The sequence below is a fragment of the Budorcas taxicolor genome, chromosome Y (assembly GCF_023091745.1).
Source record: "Budorcas taxicolor isolate Tak-1 chromosome Y, Takin1.1, whole genome shotgun sequence".
Taxonomy (NCBI): domain Eukaryota; kingdom Metazoa; phylum Chordata; class Mammalia; order Artiodactyla; family Bovidae; genus Budorcas; species Budorcas taxicolor.
Genome location: NC_068936.1, coordinates 3,025,892 through 3,033,403, shown reverse-complemented (window position 1 = coordinate 3,033,403; position 7,512 = coordinate 3,025,892). Strand labels below are relative to the sequence as shown.

Below are 7,512 nucleotides of genomic sequence, written 5' to 3'. Positions count from 1 at the left end.
TGTCACAAAACTTAAAACATGTAAGCAATTACAGTCAACTAATAATCAGATGATAATTAGTTCAAATAAAGAATTATGACATTAACCAATGAGAGTACACATTGGAAAAGCATTCCTGGAAATAAAGCATTATGATAGCTGCCATAAAAGGCATAAGAACATGCTCCAATGATTTAAAAAATGATTAATACACATGATTGTTATTTGTCACTTTCTGTATACTTATCAGAATAAATCAGCCATTTATTGTGATACAAAGATGTACACTGCAGTGCAGACACAGTGTCCCCTGCCCTGGGAATGCCTGGGTAGGAACTGGCGGCCAGGAGTGGAGCAGCTCAAAGGGGCCGGAGGCCAGTGGTGGGTAAGGGTTGCAGCTGGAGCCAGAGCCAAGATAGAGAAGCTACTGAGTCCTTCATGATGAAATATTGGGAAACGCCTCTTTCTCTACTTTGTGTAGTTGATAGTTTGGATAGTGAAGCGATGGCTGAATGTCAAAACCTTTTGGCAGGACCTTGCAAGGGGAATCAGACTCTGTCTGGGGAAGTTGTACTGTCTCAAAGTTGGATGCTTGAATTCAACAAAAGAGGGAGGAGTAGCATCAAAAAGGGGCAGGCAGTAACCTGGCTCCGAGAGAAGACCAGAACACAGAGAGGAAGCAGGAAAGTGAGCCACATGTTGTTGGGAGAACTTTTCACTGCTGCACTTGTGATGATGGAGTTTTCTGATTCAGTCTCCTCTTGTTTTATGAACTTTTTAATCCTGTGTTTCAGTCAGTAGTGGCCCATATTATTGGTAATCCATCTCTACATGGAAATTTTTGGTCATGGCTGAAGTTCTTCTTCAGGGCAATTATCTGATCGCTCTCTGTGCTCCCCCTCTTCATTCTTAGCAATCTTGTCAACATAATTTGGTTCCAGGATTTAGCTGACCTGGCATTTGAGGTGTCAAGGAGGGAACCTCACGCATTCTCTAACAGCAGAATTACTGCTGATGTGCTCTTTAGCCTTTCACTGTAATCGCTCTTCCTCCTCCAGGATATGTTTGTCAGCCTTTTTACCATTCATTTTGGCCAGTTGCTTAGTCTCCTGCATACATCTCTTCTCTGTTCACTTCTGTACCCATTATATTGCTTTGAAAATTGTTGGTTCAGTAAAGGAATTGGAATGCACCAGCGATATCAGCATAGAAAGAAACTGGCCTTACTACTTTGGATTTGGTTTACCCCTGGGTTTCCAATGTAAGATGGCAATGCGCTCTCCTGCATTGTGGCTGCCTCTTCTCTATCCTTTTTCCTTTATTAATTATCAGTGCCAGTGAAACAAAGACACCTGGCAAAGCACATCTTTTCAATTGAATGTCTTCTTCTTGGTGGTTTTCTTAAACAGCAGAGTTTTCCATTAGATGCTCTACCTGTGGGCTCTCCTGAGTAGCTTTATTTCTGCAAAGAAGTTCCCTCACCACACCCATCTAACGCCAGACTGAAACTGCTGCCAGCCACTAAGTTATCTGCCATCTGGAGGGGGTGGATGGCAACAGAAAGACTTCATGGGAACTCTTTTCCTCGTTCACCACTTCCCCCTCGACCCGCTGCCCCCAAAGAAAGTGGAGCATACCCTTTGAGGGCTCTGCCCATGTTTCCCTTATCTCTGAAGAATCTGAGGAATCCAGATTTTTATGTTAGGTGCATGTAAGGCAGAATCTTCCTGACACCACCATGGACTTTAAACACTTGAGAGTCTGAAAGGACCACTGATTTTTCTCAACCCTTTTCTAGTATTTGCCAGCCCCAGACCAGCACTGATCTGAATCCTCTTTCTCCCTGTGTCATTCCCCACTCCCACTTCCCCTTCCTCTTCCTACATTTCACCACTCTTGGATGAATAGATATTTGTGATGCTAGCTGTTTTATTTTGTTATTGCTGTTTTCCTGTGAATCACATACATAAGCATACATATTGCCAACAAATTTTGAAAACTCAGCATTGGCCACAGGATTGAAAAAGGTCAGTTTTCATTCCAATCCAAAGAAAGGCCCACTAGTAAAGTAATGCTCAGAATTCTCCAATCCAGGCTTCAATAGTACATGAACCATGAATTTACAGATGTTCAAGCTGGATTTAGAAAAGGCAGTAGAACCAACCACAGGTCTAATTGCCAAAATCTGTTGGATCATAGAAAAAGCAAGCGAGTTCCAGAAAAACACCTATTTTTGCTTTATTGACTATGCCAAAGCCTTGAACAGTGTGGATGACAACAAACTCTGGAAAATTCTAAAAGAGATGGGAATGCCAGACCACCTGACCTGCCTCTGGAGAAATCTGTATGCAGGTCAGGAAGCAGCACTTAGAACTGGACATGGAACAACAGACTGGTTCCAAACAGAGAAAGGAGCACATCAAGGCTGTATATTGTCCCCATGCTTATTTAAATTATATGCAGAATACATCATGAGAAACTCTGGACTGGATGAAGCACAAGCTGGAATCAAGGAGATTAGCAGGGAGAAATACCAACCACCACAGGTAAAGAGATGACACCATCCTTATGGAAGAAAGTGAAAATGAACTAAAGAGCTTCTTGATGAAAGTGAAAGAGGAGAGTGAAAAAGTTGGCTTAAAACTCAATAATTAGAAAACTAAGATCATGGCATCTGGTCCCATCATTTCATGGCAAATAGATGAGGAAACAGTGGAAACAGCAACAGACTTTATTTTGGGGAGCTCCAAAACAAATGCAGATGGTGACTGCAACCATGAAGTTAAAAGGCACTTGCATCTTGGAAGAAAAGTTATGGCCAACCTAGACAGAATATTAAAAACCAGAGACATTAAAGGTCTGTCTAGTCAAGTTATGTTTTTGTTTTTGTTTTTTCAGTGCTCATGTATGGATGTGAGGCTTGAACTACAAAGAAAGCTGAGCCCTGAAGATTTTGATGCTTTTGAACTGTGGTGTTGGAGAATACTCTTGAGAGTCCCTTGGACTGCAAGGAGATCCAACCAGTCCATCCTGAAGGAAATCAGTCCTGAATATTCATTGGAAGGACTGATGTTGAAGCTGAAACTCCAATACTTTGGCCACCTGATGCGAGGAGCTGACTCACTGAAAAAGACCCTAATGCTGGGAATGAATGAAGGCAGGAGAAGAAGGGGATGACAGAGAATGAGATGGTTGGATGGTATCACCGTTTCAGTGGACATGAGACTAAGTAAACTCCAGGAGTTGGTGATGGACAGAAAAGCCTGGCGTGCTGGAGACCATGGGGTCGCAGACTCAGACATGACTGAGCAACTAAACAGCAAAAAATCTGGGATCAGACCCAGGTCTCCCACATTGCAGGCAGATTCATTACAAGCTGAGCCACAAGCAAAGCCCAAGAATACTGGAGTGGGTAGCATATCCCTTCTGCAGTGGATCTTTCCCACCCAGGAATCGAACTGGAGTGTCCTGTATTGCAGGCTGATTCTTACCAACTGAGCTGTGAGGGAAGCACCACACCCCCCCCCTTTTTAAATAAGTCAAAAGCATGAAACTTTTTCCAAAATTATATTTTTTGGATATTTTGCATAAAGTAAATCACCATTGTAGATTCATTAACAATATGCATAAAAAGGAATTGGGAACACATGATAAAGCACAAACAATTATACTGTACATTAATAATAGAAATAAATGAAAAAAATAATTGTAAGAAATCTTTAGTACACTATTATAATAGTAATTTGGAAAATGAAATCGCAAGTCATTTAAAAGAAGGTGCTTACCAATAATTATTCAAGATGAAGTAGAAACTACAAACATACTTGATAATGAATTCTAGGGATTGTCTGAAAATTTTGCTGCAAAGCCGCTATCTCGATGGTAAATCTAAATATATAAATAAATGCTATTTTCATATTATTGATGCTTTCATAAAACTCAGACAACGAAAGTTGTCTGACAATGCTGTTTACAGATATAGCCTTTGACGAATGCTAATGAATTAGAAACAGGCAATAATCCCTAAAAGTAATAAACGCTACACACCAATCAGCCAAAAAAAAAAAAAAGAAGATACTAATAAATACTTATGTTTCACTAGCAACTTTATCGAGCAGGCAATGGCATCCCACTCCAGTACTCTTGCCTGGAAACTCCCATGGACGGAGCAGCCTGGTGGGCTGCAGTCCATGGGGTCGCTGGGAGTCCGACACGACTGAGCGACTTCCCTTTCACTTTTCACTTTCATGCATTGGAGAAGGAAATGGCAACCCACTCCAATGTTCTTGCCTGGAGAATCCCAGCGATGGCAGAGCCCAATGGGCTGCCATCTATGGGGTCGCACAGAGTCGGACACGACTGAAGCGACTTAGCAGCAGCAACAGCAGCAGCAACTTTATATAGTGTTTCATCTACTTATGAATTTAATTGTTTCATTTCATTATTGCCACAATTTCACAGTTACATTAAGTGACTTATTCTCATCCTTATTATAAAGAATAAAAATAGTTTTTCTTGTCCATTACTTAACTACTGACTTTGACCAGACTTTAGTCAAGTTTTTCTCCTCACAGTGCCCTAAATTTTGACCTGTGCTCAACTTTTGGCAAGCAGTACCATACTAAGGTCAGAACATCCTCCCTAGCAGCTAATACTGAGAATAAGCTGGCAGAGATATTTTCTATTAGAAAGACCATATTTTACTCCCTGCTCACCCATTTGCTTGTGCCCTTCTAAGCTTCTTACTAGTTTCTCCTATTGCTCATTCCATATCTTTAAAAAAACCTTACTTTAAGAGTTCCTTTTGATTTTAAAATATTTGCAGATTCTGAGATGGAAATGTTCTTCTATTGAATTCTTTTTTCCCCCCACAATTACCTATGTTTAAATTTTAGTACTATTTTTCATCATGTGATATTTTTGTACCAATTTTGATATCTGTTAAATACTGCATTTAAGAAGTTTTGTGTTGATTACTGATTTTTTTTTTTTTTGATCCAACAATAACATTTTGCACAGGAGGGAATACCACCCCCTAAAGCAAGCCTGCTGTTGCCGCTGCTAAGTCACTTCAGTCGTGTCTGACTCTGTGCAACATCATAGACAGCAGCCCACCAGGCTCCTCCGTCCCTGGGATTCTGCAGGCAAGAACACTAGAATGGGCTGCCATTTCCTTCTCCTCAATTCTCTTTTTAAATAAACTCCTTACTGATGTCTGTTTGTTTTCCAGTTTTCAAGTGCTATGACACAAATGAGTTTTGACATCCTTTATCCTCCTAATAATAGTGAGAAAAAATAGGGGTTCTAACCCAGGATACCTATCTCTCAATTCAAAGGATATAAACATTATTCTTGAGTACAACTACTTCACCCTATTTGGGCAGACAGGACTATGAGATAGATAGTTCTTTATAGGTTGTTCCTGTTTCCTGGAACTTGGGCCTGAGCAGATGACATCAGGAGAGATGGTCAGCTTCTACCCAAGATATCAGAACAAGACCCTCAATCTGAGAAATTCCCTGTCTTTTTATCCTTGCCATTTTAATTGTCTTTCTTTGCTGATTTTTCATCTCTAGCCACTCCACCACCACTTTTGCTGTTCTTAAAACTTTTCCCATTACAACAGTAGCTGTCAATTGCAAGCTTTACGTTATATTAGCTGTTTTAAAACTAATTTTTATCAAAGTATATTTGATAACAATGTTATGTTAACTTCAGGTGTACAGCAATATGAATCATTTACACATATACATCTATCTGCTCTTCTTCAGATCATTTTCCCATAGCCATGACAGGATATTGAACAGAGCTCCTTGTGATATACACTAGTAAGTCATTATGAGTTATGTACATATAGTAGTGTTTATATGTCAGCCCAGTCTCTTAATTTATCCCTTTTCCTTTCTTTCCCTCTTGATATGTTACCTCTTTATCTACCTCTGCACATGAACCATTTCTTCTGTAAGAATTCCTCTGTCCCTCCAATGTACTTGACTCCTTCATTTGATTTTTCTATCCACTTTCCTTCGGAAAACCACAGTTTCTCGAAATTCCTATGCTGAATAAAGGGCATCATTTGTCTTGAAAGTTAGTATGGTGTAGATTTAGATTTCCTCTGTGGATTTCAAAAGGAACGTGTATGAACCTCAATAATTTTTAGAATGAGTAATGTATACTTCCACTGTAACATAATCAAAAGGTGTTTCAGGGATCTTGCTGTTTTTGATTATACTACTTTGCCACAAAGCACATGTTCCTTGTCTTGTGTGAATATAGTATACTGAGATGGTCCTAAATATTTATTGTAAACTTTACTTGGAACTTTTTATTGTCTTGCAATTAAAAACCTGGGAACTTTCATCCTCCAAAATGGATAGCATACTACTTCCATCAAAACAGGTCATATGAACTCTAAAATATGAATCCTTTGGAGAACCATTTTAATGAACCCTAGGTAACTCCTAATGAGAAATATTTATGACAACCATGTGTACATTTCACTTTAAGCTCACTTGTTGGTTTTATATTACTTTTTGACCTTAAGTAATTGTCCTTTTAATTACATTCCTAAGAAGACTTTTCATCAACAATTATTAGTCCAGAATATGCTCTACTGATGATACACCTAATATTTTGAGGATGACAGTATGAAGATAATTCACATTTTCCTAAAGTGAGTCTGGGAATCTCAGGTTAAATCTGGGTTAGCTGAAGTGGGCTAATGACTTCTTAATTAGGGCTTTCCTAATAGCTCAGCTAGTAAAGAATACACTTGCAATTCAGGAAACCCTGGCTCAATTCCTGGGTTGGCAAGATCCCTTGGAGAAGGGATAGAATGGCTTCCCTTGTAGCACATATTGTAAAGAATCCACATGCAATGTGGGAGACCTGGGTTTGATTCCTGTGTTGGGAAGATCTCCTGGAAGAGAGCATGGCAACACACTCCAGTATTGCTGCCTGGAAAATCTCCATGGACAGGGGAGTCTGGTGGGCTACAGTCCATAGGGTTGTGAAGAGTCAAACACAACTGAGCAACTAAGCACATAGGGCTGAATTGAAGTGAGTTTCAACTAAAGTCAGTTCAGAGTTAAAGGGCTCCACCCACGGCTTCGCAGGTAAAGACTTTGCTTAAAATAAAGGATACATGGGGTACAGGTTTGATCCTTGGGCTGGGAAGATCCCCTTGGGGCAGGAAGTGGAAACCCACCCCAGTATTCTTTCCTGGGAAATTCCAAGGACAGAGAAACCTGATGGGCTACTGTTCATGGTGTCACAAAGAGTCGAACATATCTGAGAAACTAAGCACAAAGCACAGGGTTCCTAAATTGGGATGATATCTTCGGAAGTTAAATAGGATTCTAGAGCCAGTAGAGTGTCTAGTGTACCATGAGTTAAGTTTGAGGTTACTAGAACAGTGTTTGATTCCCCTGAAGTGGATTTATGCTCCTCTGAAGTGGTTCTGGAAAATTGTAAATTGCTTCTGGAATCTTCTCACCTGAGTCTGGCCCACTGAGGATCTGAGATCCCTGATGT

General features: G+C 40.1%; 1 pseudogene; it reads left to right on the top strand.

Annotated features, from left to right (window-relative positions):
* The first annotated feature begins 259 nt into the window (after positions 1 to 259).
* On the top strand, positions 260 to 1,019 carry LOC128070911 (etoposide-induced protein 2.4 homolog; annotated as a pseudogene).
* Positions 1,020 to 7,512: the final 6,493 nt, after the last annotated feature.